Source organism: Tachyglossus aculeatus, chromosome 1 (genome assembly GCF_015852505.1).
Source record: "Tachyglossus aculeatus isolate mTacAcu1 chromosome 1, mTacAcu1.pri, whole genome shotgun sequence".
In the NCBI taxonomy this organism is placed as follows: domain Eukaryota; kingdom Metazoa; phylum Chordata; class Mammalia; order Monotremata; family Tachyglossidae; genus Tachyglossus; species Tachyglossus aculeatus.
In genome coordinates, this window is record NC_052066.1 from 109,003,447 (window position 1) to 109,022,712 (window position 19,266).

Here is a 19,266-nt window from a genome sequence, read left to right on the forward strand (position 1 = left end):
GTTTGGCTTTCAGGGAAATATTCATTATTCACTCCGTTTTATGAGAGGAAAGGTAGTGATTTTCTCAGAGAGAAGCTGGAAGCGGCTTCTAAATTCCTAAACTCCTGAACACTAGCCTGTCAGGTGTGGGTTTTTTTTTTTTGTATTTGCTTTTTTATTTGTTTTAAGTAGTATGTGTTAAGTGCTTACTATATGCCAAGCACTGTACAAAGTGCTAGGGTAGATGCAAGATGATCAGGTTGGACATAGTCCCTGTCCCACATGGGGCTCACAACCTAAATCCCTATTTTACAGATGAGGTAGGTTAACAGGCACTGAGAAGTTAAATGACTTGCCCAAGATTACATAGAAGAACACAGCCTCCAACTCCTAGCCTGGGTTCTTTCCCCTAGGCCAAGCTGCTTCTGTTTGCATCTTCTGTTCAGTTTAAAACCTGTACGATTCCCAAGGGTTTGGGCCATATAGGCTAACTTCTAGAGTTTTTGTTCAGAGTTTTAGTCATATATACCTTTGAAAACACCACTACACTTACTATTCCCTAATGCTTTTGGAAACAAGCTTCCCATTAATATGGAGCTCCCACTAAGAAACTTGTCTGGTATAGGGGGCAAGAGAGTTGGACATCGGAACCATCAGCTCTAAGTGAGCACATTTTAATCGTTCTAAATGCTTTTGGTTTACTTCCATTCTAGTTCACCAAGAAGTAATGTTCTTTGGATTCCCTGAGGTGTTTTTTCCTTCATAATTATATGATTTGAATTATTTAGTTCTGTTTGGGGGCATAATTATTCATCTAGATTTCTTAATGCTACTGAAATTTCCTAGTGTTTCTTGTTTCTATCAACCCAATGTGCAGGGCTATCATGTGCCTTTTCTGTGGTAGGTGGTTGGGGGGTGCTGATAAGGCTCTAAGAAAATCAACTCCACAATCCACTCACATTGGATCAGGCAATGGCCACTTACACGAACATCTGTAGACAGATCTCCCTGGACAGATCTGATTGGAGCTTGAACAATATGGCATGATTTTCCATGGCCCAAGTCCAACCCTACAAATCTCTCATCCAGACAGTGTATGTGACCTGGCCCCCAAGCAGATGAAAACTGACAAGGAGCTACTGCTGCCAGCTGCCAGAGAGTTATTTTTGTTTTAGGCATCAGAGGGAACTCTTGAGGGTCCCATAGATTGGCTTCAGGTAAATTTTCAACAAAGTCAGGTTGCCATATTCTCTCCCTGGTTGGAGAGTTACATTACCAGGACGAGGTTCTCTCCTGAAGCCTAAAAAAATGACCATGGCTAGTTTCTTCCTCCCCTAGTGCCTGGAAAGACTCGGTGGTCTCCAGTTAATGACACTCTCTACAAGGAGAGAAGACAGGAGGCTCAAGGGAGTGTTTCCTTGTGGCTGCCCTCCTTGTCTCTGCTCATGACTAGGTGTCAGCTTTGGGAATTCTCACCAATAGCCCGAATGAGCTTCTAGGTAGGTGCCGGTCTATCTGCCATGCCTCCAATCCCCAACTTACTTTTGAGATGTGTCATATTTCATATGGATATGAGCCATTCATGAGCCTGTCTGTGAAGTTACTGTGGTGAATGAGCACTTTCCATTTGTGCACCAATCCCCCAGGGCATTGGTAGGATAGTCCAATAGGCTGCATGAGAGATGTCTTCTGGACCCCCTTTAGGAAATCTAAGACTGTTACTGGGATAGTAAAAATTATGATATTTGTTAAGCACTATTCTAAGCTCTGGGGTAGATACAAGATAATCAGGCCCCACATGGGGCTCACAGTCTAAGTAGAAGGGAGAACAGGAATTGAATGCCCATTTTTGTGAGAAGCAGGGTGACAGTGGAGAGAGCACAGGCCTGGGGGTCAGAAGGACCTGGGTTCTAATCTTGGCTCTGCCACCTGTATTCTGTGTGAGCTTGGGCAAGTCACTTCACTTCTCTGGGCCTCAGCTACCTCATCCGTTAAATGGGGATTAACATGTGGGACAGGGACTGTGATCAACCTGATTAACTTTACCTAGCCCAGCACTTAGATCAGTGCTTGGCACATATTAAGCACTTAAGAAGAACCATAATCATTTTTATTTTGCAGATGAGGGAACTGAGGTACAGAGAAGTCAAGTGACTTGCTCAAGGTCACACAGCAAATAAATGGTGAAACCAAAATTAGAACCCAGGTCCTCTGACTCCCAGGCCAATGTTCTTCTACTAGGCCATGCTGCTTCATAGTAACCTTACAAATTTGGGATTCCTTACAAAACAACTCAAACACAGAAGAGTTGATACTATTAAAGCATTAAAGAGGTTCACAAGCATGCTGCAAGTTGGGCAGTCACAAGCATGCTGCTAGTAACTTCCTACTGCCATGGATGGAGGCATAGTTCTGGATGGAATGGACCTTCAGGATCAGAATCCATTTGTCTCTTGTCTCTTCCATAGTTCCCTCCACATTTGAGAAGAAAACGGTTTCTGATCACTCTTAGGAGACAGTGCAGAGCAAAGAACATTCTTTCTACACTGGGGCAAGAGAAGCTGAAGACCTGTTAGAAGCCTGAGAACTTCTGATTTTTAGTGGGTGCTACGTGTGTGTTGCTCAATTGAGCTGCTTCTTCCAGAGTGAAGAGAAGGAGGAGATAGGTGCAGTCTTCTAGAAAGAGTAAAGGAATCGCCCTTTCTCCCCTGATCCAATGATGACTCACTCAAGCCCCTTTTAATTCTGCTCAATTCCACCCATGTTCTGGCCCCTAAATTGGCCAACATCCCAAGTGTGGGTGGAAGTTCCTGCCTAGCTGCTCAGCCATTGCCATCTAAGCCTGTTGATGCTTCTGTGGCATGGGCTGAGCCGGCATAGATCTGACTTGTAGGATTGTGATTTCTCAGAGCAATTTGGTTTGACTTCATCAAATGCTACTTTCCGGGGAGGCTGACACCCCCTTCTTTGCCCATCCATCTTCCCTCAGTAGACCGAGGCTGGAACTTGATCTTTTTTCTCTTATGATTAGGGTACTGTACCAAGGAGTTTCACTGACAATTAAATTTCCAAGTCTGTGACTCTTTATTTATTGTCAGTAAATAAGCAGAGTGATTTGGGGGTCCTCAGTGGTCACTTCAGTCTCTGCCCCGCAGATGAATTACCCAGGATAGGGAAAGTACTTTCAAGCAACCCACTCTAGAGATGAGAGTGGGAAAGAGGCAGGGGAAGGAGCCCAGCAGAGCACTGAGTGACCCATGCAAGTCTATAGCAAACCCATTTGCTTTCCACTGGGTGCTGGAAGCCTCTTGCTCTGTTCTTTGCATCAGAAGAGAATTATTCCAGGCATCCAAAGGCTGAGACTAAAGAGAAAAAATTAGGTGTAGAGAACAGGATGGATCCCCCAAAGGGCCTTACACAAGACAGGCAAACAATCATCCACTAAAAGGGAAAGTTACAGTCCCCAAGGCAAATGGAATGTCAGGGCAGAGTATCAAAGACTCATACTGTAGAAATATAATGAGCCCTTAGAAGATGCAACTAGAGAGATTTGAGTGATCTGCAGCCTGCAGCAAAAGGGATAGCACAAGGGTAGAAATCTCACAGCCTCAGTGACAGGAACTTAATTTGGTCTATTGTACTAGGGAAGGGTAATAATAATAATAATAATAATAATAATAACTGAGGTATTTGTTAAGTGCTTACTACATACCAGGCACTATACTAAGCACTTGGGTAGATACAAGATACAAGTTGGGTAGACACAGGTTGGACACAGTCTCCGTCCCATATAGGGCTCACAGTCTTAATGCCCATTTTACAGATAAGGTAATAAGGCCCCAGAGAAGTTAAATGACCTGCCCGAGGTCACACATCAGGTAAGTGGCAGAGCTGGGATTATCCACACTTGGGATAAAACCTACTCTTCCCCCTGCAGTGAATACTAAAGGCTTGAGTGAGGTTCCTGGAGATAGGTGGTCATTCATTCCAGTACCAAATTTAGCATAGCTGAGGCTACTCCCGGAACAAACTACAATGAGCTGCAATTCCTCTTCGCTGGGTGTTTTACTACACAGTCATGGAGACCAAGGTTGAGGTGAAGAATTGCTCCTGGAGCAGAAATGGAATTCTCTCCTGTTTTAGAGAAGCAGCATGGCTCAGTGGAAGGAGCACAAGCTGTGGAGTCAGAGGTCATGGGTTCAAAATCCCGGCTCCGCCACTTGTCAGCAGTGTGACTTTGGGAAAGTCACTTAACTTCTCTGGGCCTCAGTTACCTCTTCTGTAAAATGGGGATTAAGACTGTGAGCCCCATGTGGGACAACCTGATCACCTTGTAACCTCCCCAGTGCTTAGAATAGTGCTTTGCACATAGTAATTGCTTAATAAATGTCATTATTATTATTATTATTAAATGCCCTTGACTAATCTCTTATAACCTCTATTGCTCCCCCAGCTATACTTTATTTTAGTTTTTGTCTGCTCCCTGAAGGCAAATATCATGTCTTGTAATGCCTACGTACTCTCCCAAATCCTCGGTACAGAGGCCTGCACACAGTAGGCACTCATTATGATCAATCACAATGATACAGAAGCAGCATGGCTCAGTAGAAAGAGCATGGGCTTTGGAGTCAGAGGTCGTGGGTTCAAATCCCGACTCCGCCAATTGTCAGCTGTGTGACTTTGGGCAAGTCACTTAACTTCTCTGTGCCTCATCTGTAAAATGAGGATTAAGACTGTAAACCGCCCCCCCCCAGGACAACATGATTACCTTGTAACCTCCGCAGTACTTAGAACAGTGCTTTGCACATAGTAAGCACTTAACAAGTGCCATCATTACTATTGTTATTATGAGTCTGATAAATCTGGCTTGTTCTGTTCTAGAGTGGAGTTTTTAATCTTTCCAGGCTGCATTAGCAGATTTTTGAAAGTGTCATTCCCTTAGATCTTTTAAATTAAGAAATGAAAAAAAGGGAAGAGAAACAAAGGTAAAGGTGACTTCCTATTTACTCTTTTGTTCCCTTCATCCTTCCTTCATAACAATAATAAAAACGGTATTTGTAAAGTGCTTACAGTGTGCCAAGCAGTAGTAAGCACAGAAAAGGATTCAAGATAATCAGGTCAGACATGGTCCCTGTCCAACCCTGGGCTCACAGTCTAAAGGGGAGGGAGAACAGGTATTTAATCCCCACTTTGCAGTTGAGTAAACAGCACAGAGAAGTTAAGTGATTTGCCCAGTGTCATCGAGCAAGTAAGAAGCAGAGTCAGAGTAAGAACCCAGATCTTCTAACTTTTTTTGTGGTATTTGCTAAGCATTCACTATGTGCCAGGCACTATACTTAGCACTTGGAGGTGGGAGTGGGGGGGCAGGGGGAGATACAAGGTAATCAGGATGGACAGTCCCATGTCCCACATGGAGCTCACAGTTTCATGCCGTCCTTATCTTTTTCTATGTGCTGTAGTTTGGCCTTTTTTCCTTCTGCTTGCTTCCAACTCCTTGTTCCTATTTGGCCCTTTTTTCCCTTTCCACTTCTTAGACTCTCTCAGTCCTTTCTTCCAATCCTCTTCAAACTTCTTGAAAGGGCTGTATATACCAGCAGCTTCCACTTCCTCGCCTTTCACTCATTTCTTACCTAAATAATCCAGTTTCTGCTACCTTCACTTCACTGACACTGTTAGGTCACCAATGACTTCCTTTTTGCCAAATCTAATGGACTCTTCTTTCCTAATCCTCCTTGGGGCACTCTTTAATTCTGTGAATCACCCACTTCTCCTGCAAACACTATCTCACCTCAGTTTTCCTGACAGTCCTGTCCTGGTTCTCCTCTTACCCCTCTGCCCAGTCATTTTCAGGCTCTTTCACCAGCTGCTACATTCCCAAAATTTTGGTATCCCTAAAAGCTCTGCTTTCTACTCAGTTTACACTCACACACTCACTCATCTGTTCACATGGATTTACCTCTATGAAGATGATTCTCAAATCTGCCTCACTCCAATGGGGAAGGGGGGAGGTTAAACCTGGAGCGAACTCCCTGCAGCAGAGGGCACCCCAATCTGGGCCGCTACAGCGAGGGGCCACCCTGCTAGTTAGGGAGGGAGGGAAGCTGCTCTTTTTTCAGCCACTACTGCTGCTCTCAGAGCTGTGGGCGGGGCAGGAGCCAGAGACCAGCCATTACTGCTGCCCTAGAGAAAAAACAAATCCCTGGTGCTGGGGCTTCCCTACCTGGGAATATGACTGCCTGGGGGTGAGGGTGGAGAAAGGCATTCTTTTCATTTAAAAATGAATAAAAAAGGAATCCCCAAGTACTGGTGAGCCCAGGTTCTACCCTCCTGGCCCCCTTCTGCCTCATCTCAGTGGCTCTGCATCCCAAGGAGCCAGCTCTGGTTGAAGATTTGGGGAAACTGGCTTCTATCCCCTCCTGCCTTCCCCACTTCCTCTCTGTCCCACTCCATGGCTCTGTGCCCCCAGGAGTCAGGGTGAAAGGAAACAATCAGAGAGCATGGCTCGTGGTATTTGTTAAGCACTTACTATGTGCCAAACACAGTTCTAAGCACTGGGGTACATACAAGACAATCAGATGGGACACAGTCCCTGTCCCCCATGGGGTTCACCCTCTTAATTCCCCTTTTACAGATGAGGTAACTGAGGCCCAGAGAAGTGAAGTGACTTGCCCAAGGTCACACAGCAGATAAGTGGTAGAGGCGGGATTAGAACCCATGCCTTTCTGACTCCCAGGCTTGTGCTCGATCCACTAGGCCAGGCCACTTCGTGGCTCTTATTGGCAGGAACCAGTCAGTGGGTGTGGCTCGTAGCCACTCTGTAAATAAACCCCTTCAACAGAATGAAGGCAGATAAGGACACCAATCCGAGTATTTTAGGCAGATAGATTGCATGTATATAGTGTACCCTCCCCAAGTAGCCTTTAATCTTTCCAACTTGTATCCTCTGCCACCTCAGTTCTTCTGTGTCACTTCAGTGATTAAGCTACCAAAGCCTCCACTGCACTTAGGTTCATACTTTATCAATGAAATTTATTGAAGCTTACTGTGTGTAGAGCACTGTACTAAGCAATTGGAAGAGCACAATACCACAGAGATGATAGACATGTTCCCTGCCCACAACAAGCTTACGTATTCTCTATTACTTCCCCAACTGTAATTTATTTTAATGCCTTCCACCCACACACACTCACACTGAACTATGAGTTACGTGAATAGAGTGATTGCTACTTCTAATTATTTTTCACTCTCCCAAGCCCTCAATACAGTGCTCTGCACCAGGTAGGCACTCAATAAAGTCTACTAATAATAATAATACTTGTGGTATTTGCTAAGCGCTTACTATGCACCAGGCACTGTACTAAGCTCTGGGGTTGATGCAAGTAAATCAGGTTGGACACAATACCTATCCCACATGGGACAAACTGTCAATCATTTTCCAGATGAGGAAACTGAGGCACAGATAATTTAAGTGACTTGTCCAAGGTCACACAGCAGACAAGTGGCAGAGCCAAGACTTGGAACCCAGGTTCTTCTGACTCCCAGGCCCATGCTCTATCCACTAGGATATTCTCTTAGCAACCTCAGGTACTAACACTCCATTTAAGTATAGAGTAGTAAAAGGCTTTTAACTGCTGATTGGGGAAGTAGAATGGCCTAGTGGAAAGTACACAAGTCTGGAGTTAAAGGACCTAGGATCTAATCCTGAGTCTACCACCTCTGCTGTGTCACTTTGGGCAAGTCACTTAACGTCTTTGTGCCTCAGTTCCCTCATCTGAAAAATGGGGATTCAATAACTGGTCTCCCACCTACTGAAACTGTGAGACCCATTTGGGACTTGATCATCTTGCACTTTCCTCAGCTTAGCAAATACCACAATTAACTACTGAGCACAACCAGCAGTGAATCTGCATCCTCTAATGACCATTTAAAAAAATCATTGTACTGTAATTTTGCACATTAAAAAACCCAGTAAGGAAACTTCTCTGTCTCAAGTCATGTCATATGCAGCTCTGAAAGTTGGAGCATTGCCATTCAATCTGGAGGGAGAGGGCGCCATATGTTTTAAAAGCTGGATAAATCTTGCTACTTATCCTTAACAAATATCTCCAAAATAACTGAACTTCAACTTTCCTGATATTTTTTTGACTGGCACCAGTAAAGGAAAGGAGCTGGCACAGACAAACTTGGAGGGGAGTGGAAGGAGGCAGGATGCCAAACTATGGTAGTAGTGGTATTTACTAAGCAACTACTGGGTGTACTGCATTGTTCTAAATATGTGAGGAAGTACAACAGAAGCCCAAGATATGTTCCCTGCCCACTAGGAGTTTTCATCTTACCTGAGGAGAAGGACCTGTATTTTATTTTCAGGGGACTTGAAGACCATCTGTTGTTTTTTAGGTGGCATGAAATCCCCCTGGTATCCCCCTGGACTCAATTGCCTGGGGTGTGCCAGTCAGGAAGCTAATCCTGTCCCTGCCATTTGTCTGCTGTTTGACCTTGGGCAAGTCACATAACTTCTCTGTGCCTCAGTTACCTCATCTGTAAATTGGGATTAAGAGTGTGAGCCCCATGTGGACATAGAGTGTAGCCAAACTGATCATCTTGTATCTACCCCAGTGCTTAGTTGAGTGCCTGGAATATAGCAAGTGCTTAACAAATATCATAAAATGAAACAAAACCAAAAACAAGGAACACCTTAGAAAACAAAAGTCGGCTTTATGATGCGTACAAATGATTCTGTATGCAGTCTTATGTTTACAAGTATATTCATTCAGTCGTGTTTATTGAGCACTTACTGTGTGCAGAGCCCTGTACTAAGAGCTTGGAAAATACAATTTGGCAACAGATAGAGATAATCCCAACCTAACAACGGGCTCACTCACTCATCCATATGGATAGGTTGTTTGGATACCCAGTTTCATATTTGCCCTTGAGATTCAAAAGATGCTGCTGTCAAAGTCACTTCCAAATGTAATAAAGCTTTAATTCCATGGACTTTCTGGCAAATCATCAACCGCAAGAGTAAACATCAGCATTTTATCAATGTCACCCTTAGGCTAAAGTAGATTTACAATTTCCAAACACTGCAGTGGTGTGTAGCATCAGTGTGGTCCACTGCATTTTCTATTTTTATTCTTAGTTGCCAGTAGTCTGCTTCCTTTCAGGACCGGGCCATAGGGATTAGCCTATCTCATGTTATGTGCCCAGTAAGTGAAGAGCGATAGCAAATTGGACTCAAAGCTGCTTCTAGATGCTCTACACTAGGAGATCTTCCTTAGTGGATAGATCACCTGCCTGGGAGTCAGAAAGTCCTGGGTTCTAATCCTGGCTCTGCCCCATGTCTGCTGCAAGACCTTGGGCAAGTCGCTTCACTTCTCTGGGCCTCAGTTACCTTATCTGTAAAATGGGCATTAAGAGTGTGAATGCTATGTGGGACTGGGACTGCGTCCATCCTAACTTGAATCTACCCCAGTGTTTAGAACAGTGCTTAAGTGTTAAGCACTTAACAAGGACTATTTTAGAGCAGTTCAAGCTAGCACACTGAAATTTAGAACCACTGTTGTGTTTGCTTGGGAGTGGCTTGGGAGTGGCTTAGGAGCGGCTCAGGAGCCTCACCCCATCTAATTTGTGTGGTCCCTGTGGGCAGGGATTGTCACTGTTCATTGTTGTATTGTACTTCCCCAAGTGCCTGGTACAATGCTCTGCACACAGTAAACGTTTAATAAAAATGATTGAATGAATGAATCAGTATTTGCTGACTACAAGGAATTCAGTTCTGGCTTTGAGTTGAAGAGAAACCGAACCCTTAGGAGAAAGATTGCAAAATGAAAACGTAATCAAAACTGTTTATTAATAAAGAACCTAAGTCTTAATCAAATGGCAGCCCGGAATTTACACAACAAAGCAGCATCAGGAGTGTGTCGGATCTACCACCATTAATGCATTTGACAGGGAATCTACAATTTGAGCAGTGACTGGGAAAAGAAATGTCTCTTCCAGGAACCAACCTGAGAGAAGTTTTTTTTTTTAATGGCATTTGTTAAGCACTTACTATGTACTAGGCACTGTACTAAACAATGGGAAGATACAAGCTAATCAGGTAGGACATAGTCGATGTACCACATGGGGCTCACAGTCTTAATCCCCCTTTTACAAATGAGGTAACTGAGGCACAGGGGAAATGAAGTGGCTTGCCCAAGGTCACACAGGAGACAAGTGGCAGAGCCGGAATTAGAACCCAGGTCTTTCCAGCTCCTACCTCTGGCCTGGAATGCCCTCCCTCCACACCTCCACCAAACTAGCTCTCTTCCTCCCTTCAAAGCCCTACTGAGAGCTCACCTCCTCCAGGAGGCCTTCCCAAGACTGGGCTCCCCCTTTATTCTCTGCTTCTCCTCCCCTCCCCAACACCCCCACTCCCTCCCTCTGCCCTACCTCCTTCCCCTCCCCGCAGCACTTGTGTATATTTGTACATACTTTTCACTCTACTAATTTTATTAATGATGTGCACATATCTGTAATTCTATGCACAGTGCTCTGTGCTTTATCCATAGTCCATGCTGCTTCTCAGAAATTGATCTCATGATCTCCTACTACTTTGCTGACCTCCTACTACACCCCAAACCACATGCTTCATTCCTCTAACACCCACCTTCTCACTGTTGTTCTTCCTCACTCCCAGCCCCACAGCATTTCCATACATAGCTGTAATTTGCTTAGTCATATTGATGTCTGTCTCCCCCACTCTAGAATGTAAGCTTGTTGTGGCAGGAAATGTGTCTGTTTATTGTTGTATTACACTTTCCTAGGAGCTTAGTTCAGTGAGTAAGAACACACAGTAAGAACTCAATAAATACGATTGAATGATCTCGTCTTTCTCTCCACCAACACTTTGCCCATGTGCTTTGTCAGGCTTGGAACTCCCTCCTCCTTTATATCCAACAGACCACCACTCTCCCCATCTTCAAAGTCCTCCTAAAAATCACATCTCCTTCAAAAGGCCTCCCCTGACTAACCCTTCACTTCCCTGCCTTAGTCCTCTCTTCTGTGTCACTTATGAACCTGGCTCTGTTTCTCTTAAACACTTTAATATTCACCCCTCCACCATCCTCCCATTACGTACGTTCATAACAGTCTGTAATTCATTTTACTATCTCCCCCTCTAGACTGTAAACTCCTTTTTATGGTATGTGTTAAGGGTTTCCTATGTGTCGAACACTGTTCAAAGCACTGGGGTACATACAAGTTGATTAGGTCGGACACAATCCCTGTCCATCATGGACTCACAGTTGAAAGTAGAACGAGGGAGAACAGGTATTTTATCCCCATTTTACCACTGAGAAAACTGAGGGAAGTTAAGTGACTTGCTCAAGGTCACACAACACGCACTTGGCAGAGTCAGGATTAGAATCCAGGTCCCTGGCCTCCAGGCCCATGCTCTTTCCACTAGGTCACTCTGCTTCTCATGGGCAGGGCCTGTGTCTCCTGGCTCTGTTGTATTGTGCTCTCCCAAATACTTAGTTCAGTGTCTGCATACAGTAAGTACTCAAAAAATACCATTAATTGGTTGATTGATTGAGCAAATGGGAGGTATCAAGAAACTTGGAGAAATGTTTCTGTCAGTTCTGGCTGACAGGTTAAAGAGCTGAGCAGGTGAGCAAGGCTACAGCCAGAATCTCAGGCCGTGAATCCACACTGGACCCCAACTGCTTGCCACTGAACTAATGGAAGGAACCAGGAAAGTGAAGTCTGGCAGTCTGGAGTGAAAAGGTATATGGACCCCAGGACTGTGACCCAAGGTTTCTCTTAGATGAATGTGGGTCCTAGGTGTCCTCTAGACATCATGTCCTGCTTGGACCTGTCTTGGGGCTTGGAACAATACAGGTAATTTCTGACAATTGTAGGTATTTTTGGTCAGTGGTGGCTGTGATGTCAGGAAGATTAAGCTTCCAGCCACATACCGTACCCTGCTAGATTGCTATCTCCTTGAGGGAAGGAATCATTTCTACTTATTCTATGGCACTCTCCCAAGTGCTCATTACAGTACTCTGCACCCAGTAAGCATTCAATTAATACCATCAATTGATTGAGTGATGCAGTAGGACGCATTCACAGGGCTTAAGCCCTCGACCCTTACGCAAGCAATAGTTCCCTCAGTAAATTTTTAGGGCAGGTCTCGCGTTCTGATGCTTTGTGTTCCTGTCCAGATTGGTGGTGATAATGATAATAATAATGATAATGGTATTTGTTAGGCACTTACTATATGCCAAACACTGTTCTAAATGCTGGAGAAGATACAAGCTAATCAGGTTGTCCCATGTAGGGCTCATGTCTTAATCCCCATTTTACAGATGAGGTAACAGGCACAGAGAAGTTAAGTGACTTGCCCAAGGTCATACTACAGACAAGTGGCAGAATCAGAATTAAAACCCATGTCCTTTGACTCCCAAGACCGTGTTCTTTCCACTAGAAGTTGAGTAGAGGGTTCAGTAGGACCCTCTAGACTGTGAGTTTGTTGTGGGCAGGGAATGTGTCTGTTGTTGTACTGTACTCTCCCAAGTGCTTAGTACAGTGCTTTATATACAGTAAGCACTCAATAAATATGATTGAATGAATGAATAATAATAATAATGATGGCATTTGTTAAGCACTTACTATGTGCAAAGCACTGTTCTAAGTGTTGGGGAGGATACAAGGTGATCAGGTTGTCCCATGTGGGGCGCACAGTCTTAATCCCCATTTTACAGATGAGGTAACTGAGGCACAGAGAAGTTAAGTGACTTGCTCAAAGTCACACAGCTGACAAGCGACGGAGCCAGGATTAGAGCCCATGACCTCTGACTCCCAAGCCTGGGCTCTTTCCACTGAGCCATGCTGCTTCCCCTAATGAATGACCCTGGTCCCCTTATCAGCTCTGAGAGCAGAGGGAAAATGTTGAACCTCTTTTCCTTTTTAGGCAGTCTATTGTGTCTGTACCTTTCCTGCCAAAGACCAGGAAATCCAAATTCCCTATGAAGCATATTATGCCTCTATCAGCCGGATAAGCTCATTAGAGAGTAATGTCCATAAAACAGAATCCATTTAATTGGCACCCTGAAACAGCACACCCACTTAATTATGATGATTACCAGAGAGAGACTCAACTCGTTGAAATGCATTTAGTAACTCTACATAATGGATAAATGGTGTCTCCAGTTTATTTTGATGCCATTTCTAAGTCTCTTTTCCAGACTTCCTTCCTAGCAGAGTTATTTTTCTTCACTGACCAAACTCCTCCTCCTGGGGGTCACAAATTGTTTCCAACTGATAATAACACCTGCACCTGTATAGCACTTAAAATTTTTTCCTAAATTTTCTTGTACCATTTATTTCATTTTGAGCCTTCAGTATCTTTGTGGAGTAGTGAGAAGCAGATATTAGAATGTCCATTTTATAGGTGAGGTAGATGAAGTTGAAAGAGATTTACTGATTTACAGAAGGTCACAAAGCAGTACAGTGGTAAATTTTCCTGACTCCAGGATCCAAGCTTTCTACCACATGATCTACTTTTCTCAACTCCAATGGGAGTGGGGAGAAAAGGAGGAGGGCAGTTATGTCTGTGTTTTTTTCAGGGAAAGAGATGTGTAAAGGAAGGAGGGAGCAGGGCACCTCAGTTTCCATCTTACAACCCTCAGCTCAGTGCCTCTTGCTAAGGGCTAAGGAAATTTAGAGCAGCTTTCCTCTTTTGCATTTGGCTGTTTCTTTTCACTCTGCTCTTTCTTAAAATGTTTAGCAACGGCAGTGACTTCAAGATCTCCCTGGGAGAGGATTTCCAGATAGTCATCCTGGGATTCTGTGTTACCTGGTTGAAAACAGTGGGTTGCTAGTGCAGGAGCAGCGCTATCAGTGCTTTCTGGGCTAGGAAATAGTTCCCCTCTTTAGAGAGACCACCAGCTTGGATGTCAAGAGAGAGAAATGGATGTGCTTCCTAGCCACAGGACTTGGATAAGTCATTTCAATTGTTCAATTGTATTTTTTGAGCACTTTGCTGTGTGCATAGCACTGTACTAAGTGCTTGGGAGGGTATAATATAACAATGAACAGACATATTCCCTGCCTAAAGTGAGCTTACAGTCAACCACTGGAGACCTCAATTGTAAAATGGGGATGAAAATATCCACCTCTCCCAATCACAGAGCTGTTTGGTGGATTAAATCAGTCATCAGTCAATCAGTCAGTGGTATTTGTTGCACACTGACTATGTGCAGAGCACTATACTAAGTGCTTGGGAGGGTACAATACCACAGAGTTGGTAGACATGTTCCCTGCCCACAGCAAACTTACATTCTATGAGGCTAGAAGTATAAAAACTCTAGGGTGCAGTAAAAGCACTAGACAAATTCAAAGCACTTCTATTGCTGCAGTGAATAATATCAAAATTTTACTAATCACTTGAAAAATCATCAATCAAGCAATCAACGGTATTTATTGAGCACTGTGTGCAGAACATTATACTAAGTGCTTGAGAGAGTACAGTACAACAAAAACTCCAGTAGGTGCCCATCCACCTCTGTATCAAACAAAAACTTCTCACCAATGGCTTTAAAGTACCTTTAAAGTACTTCATCAGCTTGCCTCCTCCTGCTGCACCTTGCTTCTCTCCTTCTGCAACCTAGCCCACACACTTCATTCTTTTAGTGCTAATCTTCTTGCTGTACTTCGACCTCGTAGGTCTCACTGCCGACCCCCGGCCCATGTCTTGCCTATGGCCTGAAATGCCCTCCCTTCTCAAATCTGACCATCAATCTACCCTCTTTCAAAGCCTTATTGAAGGCACATTTCCTCCAAGAAGCCCTCGCAGACTAAGCCCCTGCCCCTTTCCTCTTCTTCTACTTCCTTCTGCATCACCCTGACTTGCTCCCTTTGCTCTTCCCCTCTTCCAGCTCCACAGCATTTACGTACATATTTGCAATTTTACTAATTTTGAATTGATATCTGTCTCCCCCCATCTAGACTGAAAGCTAGTTGTGATCAGGAAATGTCACTGTTAATTGTTGTACTGTGCTTTCCCAAGCCCTTAGTACAGTGCTCTGCACACAGTAAGTGCTCAATAAATATGATTGAATGAATAAATGACTGAATTGGCAGACATAGTCCCTGCCCACAACAAGCTTACAGTCTAGAGAAGTTTCCTACCATCTCCCCTGGATGTGCTCCCTGATATTTGAGGAGGGGGAGTGGGGTCTGTAGGGAAGGGCTAGTGCCCCTGGCCATCCAACCAAATTACTCCCTGGGTCCAGATGAAGGGAGACTGTGTTAGTCTTAATATATATCTCCTCCAAGAGGCCTTCCTTGACTAAGCCCTCTTTTCCTCTTCTCCCACTCCTTTCTGTGTCACCTTGACTTGCTCCCTTTATTCATCCCCCAGTACTAGACCCATAGCACTTATGTAAATATATGTACTTGTATTTAGTTATATTAATGTCTGTCTCATTCATTCAATCGTACTTATTGAGCACTTATTATTTATTGAGTCACTCACTGACTGTGGGGAAATCTCACATCTGCGGCAGGATCTGATGAAGAGGAGTCTTCATTCTGCACCATGTCCATAGCTCATTCATTCATTCATTCATTCAATTGTATTTATTGGACACTTACTGTGTGCAGAGCACTGTACTAAGCACTTGGGAATGTACAATGCAACAATAAACATTCTCTGCCCACATTGAGCATTCAGTGCAGAAATGGACTCAGGAGCCCGGATTCCCCCTTCACCCCTCTACCTCCTACTTCAATGTGTAATAGGGACACACTCCCATATCTTTCTTGTTAATGCTTAATTTGTAATCTCGTGTCTATATGACAATCACCCAAACTATTCTTCCTTTTGTGTAATTTTCCTTTGTAAAACTGTCAGTGTGTTGCCTCAAGCATGCATTACTTTCCCTTCCAAAAACAGGATGAAGAGTTTCAGCTTAATTTGCACAGGGACCCCAAAGAGTGTGTTAATTAGGCTGAAAGATTGATTTTCCATAAGTGCTGATTAAGCTGCATGATCAAGGCAAACAGTAATAGATCAAAGCCAAATGGTGGAACCTCTGCCCCGTGGAGAAGAGGCTTCTGCTGGCCCCAGGGAGGAGAAGGCATAACTAGGGGCTTAGGCCAGGTCTCCTGTCTCTCTTCTCTGGGCTTCCCTCTGAATCTGAAATCCAGTCACTAAGGTCGTGGCCTTGCTTGACAGGCTGTACCCCAGGTTGGTTGTCACATATACTTGCCACCTTTATGCAGTTGTGAGCAAGGCTTTGATCTAGACTGATAGCTTGTTTTGGGCAGGGAATGTGTCTGCTGTATTGTACTCTCTCAAATGCCTTAATACAGTGCTTTGCACATAGTAAGTGCTCAAGAACTGTGATTGAATGAATGAATGAATCTAATAAAAGCTTATGGAAAGTGTAAGTTCTTCAGTCAATCAACTAATGGTATTTATTGAGTGCTTACTGTATGCAGCACTCTATAGAAAACACTTAGGAGAGTACAATGCAACAGCGCTTGTAATAATAATAAAATAATAATAATTTTGGTATTTGTTAAGCACTTACTATGTGCAAAGCACTGTTCTAATTCATTCATTCATTCAATCATATTTATTGAGTGCTTACTGTGTGCAGAGCACTGTACTAAGTGCTTGGGAAGTACAAGTTGGCAACACATAGAGACGGTCCCTACCCAACAGTGGGCTCACAGTCTAGAAGGGGGAGACAGAGAACAAAACAAAACGTATTAACAAAATAAAATAAATAGAATAAATATGTACAAATAAAATAAATAAATAAATAGAGTAATAAATGCATACAAACATATATACATACATACAGGTGCTGCGGGGAGGGGAAGGAGGTAAGGCGAGGGGATGGGGAGGGGGAGGAGGAGGAGAGGAAAGAGGGGACTCAGTCTGGGAAGGCCTCCTGGAGGAGGTGAGCTCTCAGTAGGGCTTTGAAGGGAGGAAGAGAGCTAGCTTGGCGGATGTGTGGAGGGAGGGCATTCCAGGCCAGGGGGATGACGTGGGCTGGGGGTCAACGGCAGGACAGGCGAGAACGAGGCACGGTGAGGAGATTAGTGGCAGAGGAGCCGAGGGTGAGGGCTGGGCTGTAGAAGGAGAGAAGGCAGGTGAGGTAGGAGGGGGCGAGGTGATGGAGAGCCTTGAAGCCGAGGGTGAGGAGTTTTTGCCTGATGCATAAATTGATTGGTAGCCACTGGAGATTTTTGAGGAGGGGAGTAACATGCCCAGAGCGTTTCTGGACAAAAATGATCTGGACAGCGGCATGAAGTATGGATTGAAATGGGGGGAGACAGGAGGTTGGGAGATCGGACAAGATCTAAGTGCTGGGGAGGATACAAGGTGAGCAGGTGGTCCCATGTAGGGCTCACAATCTTAATCCCCATTTTACAGATGAGGTACCTGAGGCACAGAGAAGTTAAGTGACTTGCTTGTAGACATGATCTTGACACTGCAGGAATTTTCAGTCTAGTTGGGGAGACAGACATTAGAAAAAATTGCAAGTTGGGGAGCAACAGAGTATAAATAATAATAATAATTATGGTATTTAAGTGCTTTGTGCCAGGCACTGTACTAAGCACTGGGGTGGATACAAGCAGATCAGGTTGGACACAGTCCCTTTCCAGTGTGGGGCTCACAGGCTCAATCTCCATTTTACAGATGAGGTAACTGAGGCCCAGAGAAGTGAAGTGACTTGCCCAAGGTCACACAGCAGACAAGTGGTGGAGCCGGGATTATAACCCATGACCTTCTGACTCCCAGGCCTGTGCTCTATCCACTGTGCCATGCTGCTTCTCATAAATCACTCAAAGGTATTTAGTGAGCACTTACTATGTGCAGAGCAGCATGACTTACTGGATAGACATTGGGCCTGGGAGTCAAAGTCATGGATTCTAATTGAGACTCCACCACTTGTCTGCTGTGTGACCTTGGGCAAGTCACTTAACTTCTTTGGGCCTCAGTTCCCTCATCTGTAAATTGGGGATTAAGACTCTGGGCCCCACATGGGATAGGGGCTGTGTCCAACCTGATTGACTTGTATCCACTCCAACGTTTGGTAGAGTGCCTGGCACATAGTCAGTGCTTAGCAAATACCACAGTTGTTATTGTTATTATTATTACTGTACTAAGCGCTTATGTAAAAAAAGTGATGCGGGGCTGGAGGTGGGGTGAGTGCTACCACTCCTAGAGAGGTGTTGCATAGGGAACACGGATACAGCAGCTCCCTCCATATCTTGTCTTGTCTGATGCCAAGTCATTTCTGACCCATAGCAACACCATGGACACATCTCTCCCAGAATACCCTGCTCTCCATCTGAAATCTTTCTAGTAGTGTATCCATAGAGGTTTCTAGGTAAAAATACGGAAGTGGTTTACAATTGCCGCCTTCCACACAGTAAACTCGATTCTCCACCCTCGACTCTCTCCCATGCCACTGCTGCCCAGCATGGGTGAGCTTTGACTTGTAGCAGATGTCCTTCCACTCCCTAGCCACTGCCCAAGCTAGGAATGGAATAGGTAGGCCTCTGCTTGACTCTCCCTTCCGTAGCTGAGACTGGTAGAGTACTAGAACCTCTCCAGGTACGACCCAGAGAGGGGACCCTCCATATCGATTTTGACACTTTACATGTTTTGTTTTGTTGTCTGTCTCCCCCTTCTAGACTGTGAGCCCATTGTTGGGTAGGGACCACCTCTATATGTTACCGACTTGTACTTCCCAAGCACTTAGTACAGTGCTCTGACACAGTAAGCGCTCAATAAATATGATTGAATGAATGAATGAATGAATATCAGGCACCTTTAATCCCACTCCTTCTCAGGTGGTCTCAGCACGTGTTCACAGCAGCCTGGGCTGCTCATGCAGGTGGTCTTCTAACACATCCATCCATTCATGTGATACCAACCCAAGCTAAAACGGTTGGTTTCCTTTGGCCCTTCCAAGGATGGTCCCCCTTCTCCCATGGAGTGAACCCTCATTAGTCCCTGTGCTGATAGTGCCCACTAGACTGTAAGCTTGTTGTGGGTAGGGATTGTAACTCTTTATTGCTGTTTTGTACTTTCCCAAGCACTTAGTACAGTGCTCTGCACACAATAAATACAATTGAATGAATGACAGTCATGCTCCATGGCTTCGCATTGGTGGTTAAGCAGGAAGTTGGCACCCCTTGGTCTCCAGTGGTCCCAGTTCATCATTCTTAGACCCTTCTGCAACTGTCCATTGATCTCCACCTCGTGGCCTGATCCTCCATCTT

At 44.5% G+C, this 19,266-nt stretch overlaps 1 non-coding gene across 1 annotated transcript; it reads right to left on the minus strand.

Annotated features, from left to right (window-relative positions):
• Positions 1 to 18,475: 18,475 nt before the first annotated feature.
• On the minus strand, positions 18,476 to 18,613 carry LOC119933457. The gene has a single exon (XR_005452545.1). It is a non-coding gene; the product is annotated as a small nucleolar RNA SNORA7 (small nucleolar RNA).
• Between the last annotated feature and the right edge of the window lie 653 nt (positions 18,614 to 19,266).